Raw genomic sequence first — 11,370 nt, forward strand, 5'->3', positions numbered from 1 at the left:
CTTGATCTAAGTAAGGTAGGTTACAAAGATGACCCATGGATCCTTGCTAATCGTGCTGCACAGGTCTTCTATGCTGAACAGATCATTTCTAACAATGAGAAGAAAAGCACCGACAAACCGAAGCATGTAGTTTTTCCTGGAAAACAACAAGCTATAGGAGTTGATGGTGTATCTGATTTAGAGGATTTTAACCAGTTCAACGACATGTCTCTTTTCATAGACCATCCAACCAAGATAAGGAACGTTGAGCGAAGCATCCCACGCAATTTGTTGCCCTGGGTACGCCACGATGGACAAGGCAGAACAATAGCTTCCTAGATTATATACTTGTCATGTAATTGATTATTGTTAGGACTTGTCATGTAATTGATTATTGTTAGCGACAAACCGAAGCATGTAATTTTACACGACTTTCTAGAGAGGAGAGGGAGAGGGAGAGAGAGCTATTGTTGCCAATGCGCTCGGAGCAGGTCCAGCACTTACACAGAGCACTTTGCACAAAATGCGAATGCCCGTTCTTGCACTGATTTTACACAGAGCAGAACATCATGCTGGAGCCTACCGATCAATATGTACTGTATATATACATGCATGGTAATCTGACTTGCCATGAAAACTTCAGACTGGAAGGGTAGGCAGCAGATGTCGCACTCCAACGCGTCCTTCTCCACGGATAGTGTCACAGTCGCCTCTTCCTCATCCTCCAACCCCGCCTCTTCCTCATCCTCCACCACCACCTTGGCTTTCTTTGGAGTGCCGCCGTCAGAGGAAGTCGTGGTCTTTTTCCCGGTCATGGTTTATCACCTAGAACGCGAGGTAAAATAAAAGCAGGGAGGACTTGGAGAGAGAGAGGGAGAGGGGAGAGAGAGGAGCTAGGGAAAGGAGACAGAGAGGAGAGAGAGAGAGAGGAGAGATAGAGGAGAGAGAGAGGGAAGAGATAGAGGAGAGAGAGGAGAGATAGAGGAGAGATAGAGGAGAGATAGAGGAGAGAGAGAGAGGGAAGAGATAGAGGAGAGAGAGCTATTGTTGCCAATGCGCTCGGAGCAGGTCCAGCACTTACACAGAGCACTTTGCACAAAATGTGAATCCATTTCATACACCGTGCGGATGCAGCACTTTGCACATCCAGAATGCCCGTTCTTGCACTGATTTAACACAGAGCAGAACATCATGCTGGAGCCTACCGATCAATATGTACTGTATATATACATGCATGGTAATCTGACTTGCCATGAAAACTTCGGACTGGAAGGGTAGGCAGCAGATGTCGCACTCCAGCGCGTCCTTGTCCACGGATAGTGTCACAGTCGCCTCTTCCTCATCCTCCAACCCCGCCTCTTCCTCATCCTCCACCACCACCTTGGCTTCCTTTGGAGTGCCGCCGTCAGAGGAAGCCGTGGTCTTTTTCCCGGTCATGGTTTATCACCTAGAACGCGAGGTAAAATAAAAGCAGGGAGGACTTGGAGAGAGAGAGGGAGAGGGGAGAGAGAGGAGCTAGGGAAAGGAGACAGAGAGGAGAGAGAGAGAGAGGAGAGATAGAGGAGAGAGAGAGGGAAGAGATAGAGGAGAGATAGAGGAGAGATAGAGGAGAGATAGAGGAGAGAGAGAGAGAGGGAAGAGATAGAGGAGAGAGAGGAGAGATAGAGGAGAGATAGAGGAGAGAGTATACTTAATATATAAAAACTATACTAATTAAATATATAAAAAGTATACTAAACAATATATAAAAGTATACTTAATATAATATATAAAAAGTGAAGTAAAACAATATATAAAAAACTATGTTAAATAATAATAAAAAACAATTTCTACTGGCGGTTGTCATAGAGAACCGCCAGTAGAAATGGCTTCCACAGACTGTAGAAGCCATTTCTACTCGCGGTTCTCTATGACAACCGCCAGTAGAAATAATTTCTACTGGCGGTTCTCGTTGTCAACCGCCAGTAGAAATGGCGCCTATATAAAGGGTGGCGCGCGGGAGCCGAAAAATTTACAAGTCCCCTGGCGCCAGTTCACTTCAAGACACCGTCAGGCTGCTGGATTTCGACCCCGAGGGTTTCACCGGCGATCGTCCCCGCGCCCGTCCCCACGCCGCCATCCCCGCCCCGCGCCCCCGCACCGCTGTCAGGTTTCTTTCTCTTTCTATTTCCCCTCTGCCGTACCGCCGCCGTCTACCGCGCCGGCAGCCGCCGCCGCCGCGTTTAGTAAACCCTAGGGCACGCGCCGCCACCGAGAGGGAGGAAGAGAGAGGAAGGAGAGGGAGAGGGAAGAGAGAGGAGGGAGAGGGAGAGGGAAGAGAGAGGAGGGCACGCGCCGCCGCCGCCGAGAGGGAGGAAGAGAGAGGAAGGAGAGGGAGAGGGAAGAGAGAGGAGGGAGAGGAGGGAGAGGGAGAGAGATAGAGGGAGGGAGAGGAGGGTGAGAGATAGAGAGGAGGGAGAGGAGAGAGATAGAGAGAGGGAGAGGGAGAGAGATAGAGGGAGAGGAGAGATTTTTATTCATATGTGTGTTCATATGTGTTCAAATGTATGTGTTCAATATATATGTGTGTTCATATGTGTTCAAATGTATGTGTTCATATGTGTTCAAATGTATGTGTTTAATATATATATATATATATGTGTGTTCATCTAGTTGAATATATACATAAAAATCAAGAGCTAAACTTGATAAAAATCATCGGGTTGAATATATACATTGTAATTTTATCCGTCACAACTCGATAATATACGTATCCGATCCGATCCGAATTCGATCTGAACTCGATAATTTCCGTACGACTCTCCCTCTCTCCCTCTCTATACGTCCTATGCGACTCTCCCTCTCTCCCTCTCCTCGTCTTATACGACTCTCCCTCTCTCCCTCTCTACACGTAACTCGATAATATCCATACGATTCTCCCTCTCTCCCTCTCTATACGTCCTATGCGACTCTCCCTCTCTCCCTCTCTCCCCGTCCTATACGACTCTCCCTTTCTCCCTCTCTATACATAACTCGATAATATACGTAACTCGATAATATCCGTAACACGATACTATACGACTATACGATACTATATGGTTAGGGTTTAGGGTTAGGGTTAGGGTTAGGGTTATGGTTAAGGGTTAGGGTTAGGGTTAAGGGTTATAGTTAGGGTTAGGGTTAGGGTTTAGGGTTAGGGTTAGGGTTAGGGTTAAGGGTTAGGGTTAGGGTTAAGGGTTATAGTTAGGGTTAGGGTTAGGGTTTAGGGTTAGGGTATTTGTTAATATGAATTTAATTATTGCTTACGTTAATATGTGTTAATATGTATTTAATTATTGCTTATGTATTTGTATATATATAGCTCAATGAGTTCTCCGATCAAGGACCAAGGATTAGTGCCCGACCACATGGACAAGAGTGTTGCTCAAGAACAATCCAGCAGTGAAGGATATGAAACGCCTAGCGACCCTTTTCCTACCATTAGCATAGATAGGGCCGCTCTCCGTGAGTTGGAACGTGACCCTACTTATGATCCACGAGAAGCTGAGGTAAAAGTACACATCTTTAGCTTCGTATGTGTACCCTACTGATTTCACATGCATGATCTCTTGTGCATTTTATTACATGAATAGGAGGTCCTTTCTGAATTTCGTGCGATACTCGAAGAAGCCGTGGCACGACACGAAGACGTACCGGAGCCAACCCAAGACGCACCGGAACAGACCAAGACAACAACCGAGACGTCAAGGAAAAGGAAGCAGAGCGATCGAAAAAGAGGTGACAGGGGGCTGAACAAGTTTCCCGACAAAACATACAAAATCTCAGACGTGAGCCCGAAAGGTCAGCCCCTAGCTCCAGAAGAGGCACTACCTAAGTTCCGGAATGCACTTGGGTTTTTAGTTAGAGATAATCTTGACATAACAATACGACAATGGAGAGATGTGTCAGATGATGTCAAGAATCAAATATGGAATAAGCTATTAATGAGGTTCGTTCTGCCTCGCGGTTCAGAAGAACTCGTGAAGGAATACACGATGAAGCAGCTTGCAATCAATTTCTGAAACTGGAGGTCTGAGATGAACACAAAGTTTGCAAAGAAAGGTCTGGACCCGATCAAAAAATATAAAATCTCAGCAGGTAAGTGGGCAGTATTTCTAGAGCAGAGGAGCAGCCCTGATTTCATATCTCTAAGTGAGGCAAATTCGGAACTATCAAAGAAGAACAAGTACCGCCACCACCTAGGCACAGGTGGTTACAAGCGTCAGGTTCCTAAATGGACACAAGAAGACGCCGAGAAGAAGGCCGCAGGGTTGCCGACGCTGTCCGAGCAACTAGGTGAAAGGGCGGCAAATTGGCTCCGTGCTAGAAAACCAAGGGAAACCGAGACCGGTGTATCTTTTGATGATCCCATTGTCGAAGAAGCGGCAAAAACATATATACAATGATAGCTAAGCAGAGCCAAGGAACTTTTAAGCCACAAAGGGAAAGAGACATCCTAACGGCTGGTCTCGGTAACCCTGAGCATCCTGGTCGTGTACGAGGAATCTCGTCTAAGGAAGGATGGAAGGAAGGATTCGGACCACAGTGGGAAGGTCTGTACAAGAAACGTGATCGATACAAGGAAGAGATGGCAGATTATTTTAAGCAGGAGGCCAAGAAAGAGTTCAAAGCCATGATGTCTCAAATGCTATCGAATCCTCCTCCAGAATTGATGCAACAGTTGGCGAGTGCGATGTCTGTTCAACAGATGACCACTCCACAGATACAAATAATTCCAGCAGCTCAACCGCCGGCTTCCACCGATTGTACGACATTCCCAAGCTCTGTTGCTTCAACGGGAAATAAGGTCCGTTATCCAGTTGATGACATCACAAGGCCTGAGGCGTGCACACTGGTTATAAGATATGGTATTAACAATAAACGTACAAAGAAAGTAGCCACAGGCCTTGCGATCCCAGGACGCAAGTTCCATGGAAACGATATTCCAGATGATTATTGCAAAGTAGAAGTGACGACGGTCGTCCAAGGATCCGAGGACGACATGTTAGACATCCCTGGGCCCGAAGGTATCGAGAAACTTGGACAAGCTATCAAGAATTTTATCCTTTGGCCTCGAAGGGATGTCGAATTGCTTGATTGGTCGAATTCGTCGCAGGCCCAACCGTCTCCGCCTTCTCAAATTGCTGTTCCTATTGTACATCCATCATCACCTCCTCAAACTTCACATGCTGCTCCTCATCCTTTTTCTGACCCACCGTCTCCGCCACAAGCATCACCATTCAGGGCTCCACCACCTTCTCCTCCCCATCCTCTTGGTGACCCACTGTCTACGCCACCATCAAAGGATCCACCTTCTCCACAGCCATCAAAGGATCCACGACCATCAAAGAAATCTAAACTTCCTATACCAAAATTGGTGTCCCCGTATCAGAAAAAGAAGAGTAAAGCTAGTACTGCTGGCACAGTTCGGTTTTTGAAAGGGATTGGACGGAGCCTCACGTCACAAACTGTTGATTTGGCCGAGCACTAGGAGTCTGCAAAAAAGGCTGAGGCATTGGACGCAAAGATAAAGAAGCCAACTAAGGCAGATTACAAAAACGTGCCTAAAAAATATGTGCCGGGCAGACCTCTGCTACCTCTTGAGAAACTAAGAAAGGTCCCGGCTGGTGTTAAAAGGTTGCATGACTGGTACATGCGGGCATCATCGGTTGGCATCGACACCATCAGTGTGCATATACCAGACCATGCTTTTATTGGTTCGGACCAAAAGGCCGTTGTTACATTCGAGGACATGTGGTTAATGATGAACCTTCAGAGATTCGACGTGCAACTTGTAACGATGTTTGCATTGTAAGTGTCGCTCATACTTCCACATATGTGTGTTATTATTAGTGAGCTGTATAAAATTTCAATATCTGACATGCACGTGTGACTTGCAGAATGCAACATGATCAACAGGAGATCCTTTACGGTACCAAGCCCAATGCTAGTGCCAGTAAAAGGGTTGGGTATCTCAACCCAATACTTATATCCGAGGAAAGCCACACTTTTAGAATCGGGAAAGACAACGATGAATTACGGGGAAAGACAGACGAAGAAGTTGAGAAGCGTATAAAGGATATGAAGAAGGACTTTGAAGCTCGATACGCCACCTACATAGGACATGCAATGCTTCAATTTCAAGACAGGGAAGCCATAATGGCCCCGTACAACTTTAAGTAAGTGTGATTTTGCATAAATAAAATTAATAATTTCAATACACATGCATCACAAATTTGATTCGTACAGGGACCACTGGATATGCTTCCTCATTTATCCTAAGGTTGGAAAGGTGCTGGTGCTCGACTCCTTGAACTTCGACCCTTCGACATATGCAGAATTCCTAAGAATCTTAGAGCTGTAAGCCTTTTCTATGCATGCATACTTTTATCGATTAAAATTTGAGAATAACATGGTGATTCTATTTGAGATCACAGGGCTTTTAGGTTTTATAAGTTTAAAGGTGGAAAGTACGACCTGTCGAAACAACGCGTGCCACTAGACATCCATCATCACTGGCCGGTAAGTATGTGATTTTATGAATACATATCATACACAATGTTGCAACTAAATAACCAATCTCCCGTTATGTAGTGCCACAAGCAACCACAAGGATCGGTCCTATGTGGATTCTATGCGTGCGAGTTCATGAGAGTGAACGGACGATACATCACGAACCCTGACAAGGTATTATTAGTAATAGTCAAGTATGTATTTATGTCATTAAAGATGCAAATGTGTTATTATTGAGTATAAATAGATGATGTTTATAAAATTCCTTTACAGCAATTTCAACGAGGAAACCCGGAGAACTTGACCGAAGCTGCATTGTATGGCATAGTCGAGGACCTCTGCACATTCATATTGAAAGAGGTCATTCCCGGAGAAGGAAAATATCACGATGCTTCCGGAACATTAGCTTTGCCAGAGTTTAGAATACTAACAGAAATTAGTAGATTATCTCTTAGCCGAGATAGTTATTAGAACTTAGGTGAAAACTTTTGATGTATAGAATGCATGAAGCATATATGGTTGTAAACAGAATACTTTGATGTATATAAATGTATGATAGAATTTAATTCCATGTTGCTTTCAATATCAATATAGATCTATATATATATGTTTGTGTGTGTGTAAATAAATATATCTATAATTCAGTATTGTTTGAAATTTTGAAAAAAGGCGAGAAAACTTCCACTGGCGGCTAAATAAAGAAAACCGCCAGTGAAAAGTGCATTTTCACTGGCGGTTTTATAAAGCAAACCGCTAGTGGAAAGTGCATTTTCACTGGCGGTTTTCTTAAGAAAACCGCCAGTGAAAATGCACTTTCCACTGGCGGTTCTAAAATAACCGCCAGTGGAAATGCTGATTTCCACTGGCCCCTATCACTGGCGGAACTGAAAAACGCCAGTGTAAATACGTTTTCAACCGCCACTACAGAACTTCTGTGTACTAGTGTAGATCAGAAGTTCAGACGGATAGCACCTTTTTTTTTCATGCGTGTTTATTTGTGAGTCTGCATCTTTACTGTACAGTATCTGATTAAACAAATAGAATTGAAAAAAAAACAAAGGTCCACGATAGGCAGGTCGCTATACACTGCATGCAATGCATAGGAACACGTGAACGTCAGGCATTAAAGAAAACTATACAATAATACAAGGCTGTATGTAGAGCGAGTAGTCAACTGCTCAAAAGTCAGCCTGTCAGAATCGCTAGTGTTGTCTGGTCTAGTCTAGCTTCTCTCTTTTGCATGCATACAATACAAGACTGTAAGAAACAGGCATGCAGCAGCTGGTGCCCCTTCTCGCCTATATACACATACATCCATCGATCGAACATAAAAGCAAAAGCAAACAAACAATGGGCGAGCAAACGCGCGCGTGCATATGCATGAGCAATTGAGCATGAGAGAGAGAGAGAGAGAGAGAGAGAGAGAGAGAGAGAGAGAGAGAGAGAGAGAGAGAGAGAGAGAGAGAGAGAGAGAGGTGGATCATCGAGGAGGGACAAGATGTTTATTTCACATGCAGATGACTTGAATATGTCACTGCACGCACGCGCTCACAGCCGCGTCAGCAGTCAGCAGTCAGCAGGGCCGGCCGGCCGGCCATAAAAGAGAATCTGGTCTGATGAATTCGATCGATTGGAGATAAATAGATGGTCAGTTTATCGGCCAGTGAGAGTGAATGAATACACACGCTAGTAGTAGTAGCTCCAAAAGAGCCCTCATCACGCACTCATCATGCCCACTCACTGCAGCCACTGACCTAGCTCTCTGACGGCGATCAGTGCGTGGAGAGTACTGCTGCTGAATTCTGGAAAGAGAGACGTACGACTTGCATTTGCATGGGCATGAATTCAGCTGGAACAGAGACGACGACTTGCATGGGCATGGCTTGGCGCAGAGAGAGAGAGAGAGAGAGAGAGAGAGAGAGAGAGAGAGAGAGAGAGAGAGAGAGAGAGCTTCAATTCAATGGACAATGCATGCCTAGCTATTAGGGAGTGCGGGGAAGGAAGAGCATGCAGCGCAAGAGCAAGAGCAAGAGAGCAGGAGGATTGTGCTGTATATTCATCGTTCAAGAAGAAACACTAGTAGCCAGCCACACACACACACTGTGTGTACCTAGTACTAGCTCGGTAGCGGTACTGTAGTACATGTCTTTTGTAGGAGAGGCTGGCTGTGTGGAGTTACTGCGCGCATGCTGATGCATGCACGCAGCAGAGACGGCCGCCGGGCGCACGCAGCCTGCAGGAAACCAGCTTTCTTTTGCTCAGGTTGATGGAAAGAGAAGGCTATAGAGAGAGAGAGATGCTACGGCGCCATGGAATTGAAAGATGCATGGTGCATTGCATTGCATGCATGTACTCTCTCTCTTTCTCTCTCTCTCAGCATTTCAAACCTTTTTAGTTTTTAGCAGCAGTACGTACCACAGTCCTTGGTGCTAATTAATTAATTCACTTCGCTCTCTGGGCAGGAATTGATGCATGCTGCGATGCAATGCAATGCAATGCGACTTCAAGCCCTGCCTGCAGCCTGCTTTGCTGCTCGGAGCTAGCAAGCTAGCTGTACAGTACAGTACTACAAGGCACATGTACACACGACGCTAGTAGAGTAGTATATTAAATATTGTTGGAATGATCCATCAGATCAGGGATCGGAGAGCAGGACGGATGCATGAGATGGCCCTCTCTCGTATTAATGATAACCCGCGCAGGATCAGGGATGAAATCTTAGTACAGAAGAGAGCTGCACGCAGCAGGGCCTCTATATATATATATATATATATATATATATATATATATATATATATATATATATATATATAAATGACTGTTTGGTTCAGCTTTTTTTCTTTCTAAACAGTTTTTCGATGGATCTGTGCTGTTGAGAGAATCTGAGTACGTATCATAGAAATTACATGCGTCGGAAGATAAAAATAGTCTATACATAAGGCCAATTTAATTTCCAATTTGGAGAGGAACCACGAGCTACTAGATAGACAAGCGGCAGGAAATAAGTCCAATGACAAAAAAAAAGATGGATGGGAAAAGGCGAGTGAGTGGACTGTTTCTGACAGACATTAACTTTGTCAACTTTGTCGAGCCAGGGAAGGGAAGAAAAGAATGAATAGAATTATTGGCTCCTCCGTGTAAAGGATCGATGGCAAGAGAGAGAGAGACAGCGCGCTATATGGCTACTCGCTACTTTTGCAGGAGCATGACGTCGTCGTCGTTGCCTCTTGGCTCTTGCTACCACCATGCATGCTAGAGTCTGCATGCGCAGCAGCCAGTGCTGCTGTTGCTGTACATGGATCGTATTCCCGAGACCCAGAGACAGACGTCTAGAAAGAAAACCCCAGTCCACACAGCTGCAGAGACAGGAGAGAGAGACGGATGCTTCTACCACTGCTAGCTGCACCAGCCAACAATAAATACCTTTGCATGGCAAGCAGTAGGATCTACTTGCACCGCAGCTACGCTACGGCCTAATAATAATGTTAGGATACATCTATATGCCAGTCAACTCATTGGCTTGCGATCCATCAGACCAGGTGATTAGGGCCTGTTTGGAAGCTTGATAGTTTATAAGAAACTGGTTTCTTATCTCGATTTTCAAAAACTAGTTTCAAAAAAAAAACTGGTGTTGCCGTTTCGAAGCCCGTTCCTAGAAACTGGTTTCTAACCTTTTTAATTGAAAATGTCAATCAGACCGGCCGCTTCAGTTTTTATAACGTGAATGACTATTCCGTGAAACGTTTCCGAACGTAACAGCTTGCTTCATTTTTCAGCTCATGCGTGCAGATTCAGATTTGAGCGCCCATTTATTTATTTTCACATACAGCGTCTCATCTTTTAAAATGCTACTACTAATGATCCTGGGTTCTGTATGAGTTGTGACAAAGGGCCGGTACGCATTACCATTGAAAGTTCGAACAGAGGTTGCTGAAATCATCGCCACATCATGAACGGGGATGCAGATGCTTCTCTGAATTCTGAAAAAGGACGATCTGCATTACCATTGAAATGCCATTCATAAGAACGTCGCCATTATTCATGAATATATTCATATGAGTTGCATGATCTATTTGTCTGAATTCTAAAAAAGGCTCTCCACATATATATATGGCGCCTGACAACCTCTTCTTCACACAGGTGAACTCACTTCGTATGAGTTGTGATCTGATAATGCAGAAATGCAGACATGCAAAAATGAACATTTAATCAGAGTTAAAACTGAAACATAATGTTTAGCATATAGCTCTGCAGGTGAATGTCGCCGCCGCCGTGGATTGTATCAGGGGCGCCGAGTGGGCGGCGCAGGCTTTGAGCGGCGACGATGGAAGGGGTGGGATCCGGTGAAGGTGTAGTGCAGGGGCCGGCTGTCACACCCGGATTTAATGGGTAAACCCCGGTGTGAATCATATGTACACCAAAAAAGATCAATACATACAATAACTCAGTGTATAGAGACGAATGTCACAAACTTTATTACATAGCGAAAATGTCTTACAAAATAACTGATAATAAATAAATCAAACTAATATTATTTCAATAGCGCCATCAAGCTGACTAGGAGACGACATCTATATCTCATCGAACTCATCGTAGTAGTTCTCCTCCGGGGACACCTGCTCTTCATCTGGGGGTATTGCAAGGGTGAGCTCACAGATGTTCATCGCTCAGCAAGTGTGGGGAATAATGTGCATGAGCTTACTTACGATGGAGGCTCATGCGTAGTGTAAGGCCGATTAACAAATAATGGTTAAGGCTGAGCATTGATTTTAATAAGTTGGTCAAATTTTATTAGCGGTTATTAAGTATAAGTGTATACCATCCAATAAAATAAGAGATCACAATTGATAAATAATTCCC

Source organism: Zea mays, chromosome 6 (genome assembly GCF_902167145.1).
Source record: "Zea mays cultivar B73 chromosome 6, Zm-B73-REFERENCE-NAM-5.0, whole genome shotgun sequence".
Lineage (NCBI taxonomy): Eukaryota > Viridiplantae > Streptophyta > Magnoliopsida > Poales > Poaceae > Zea > Zea mays.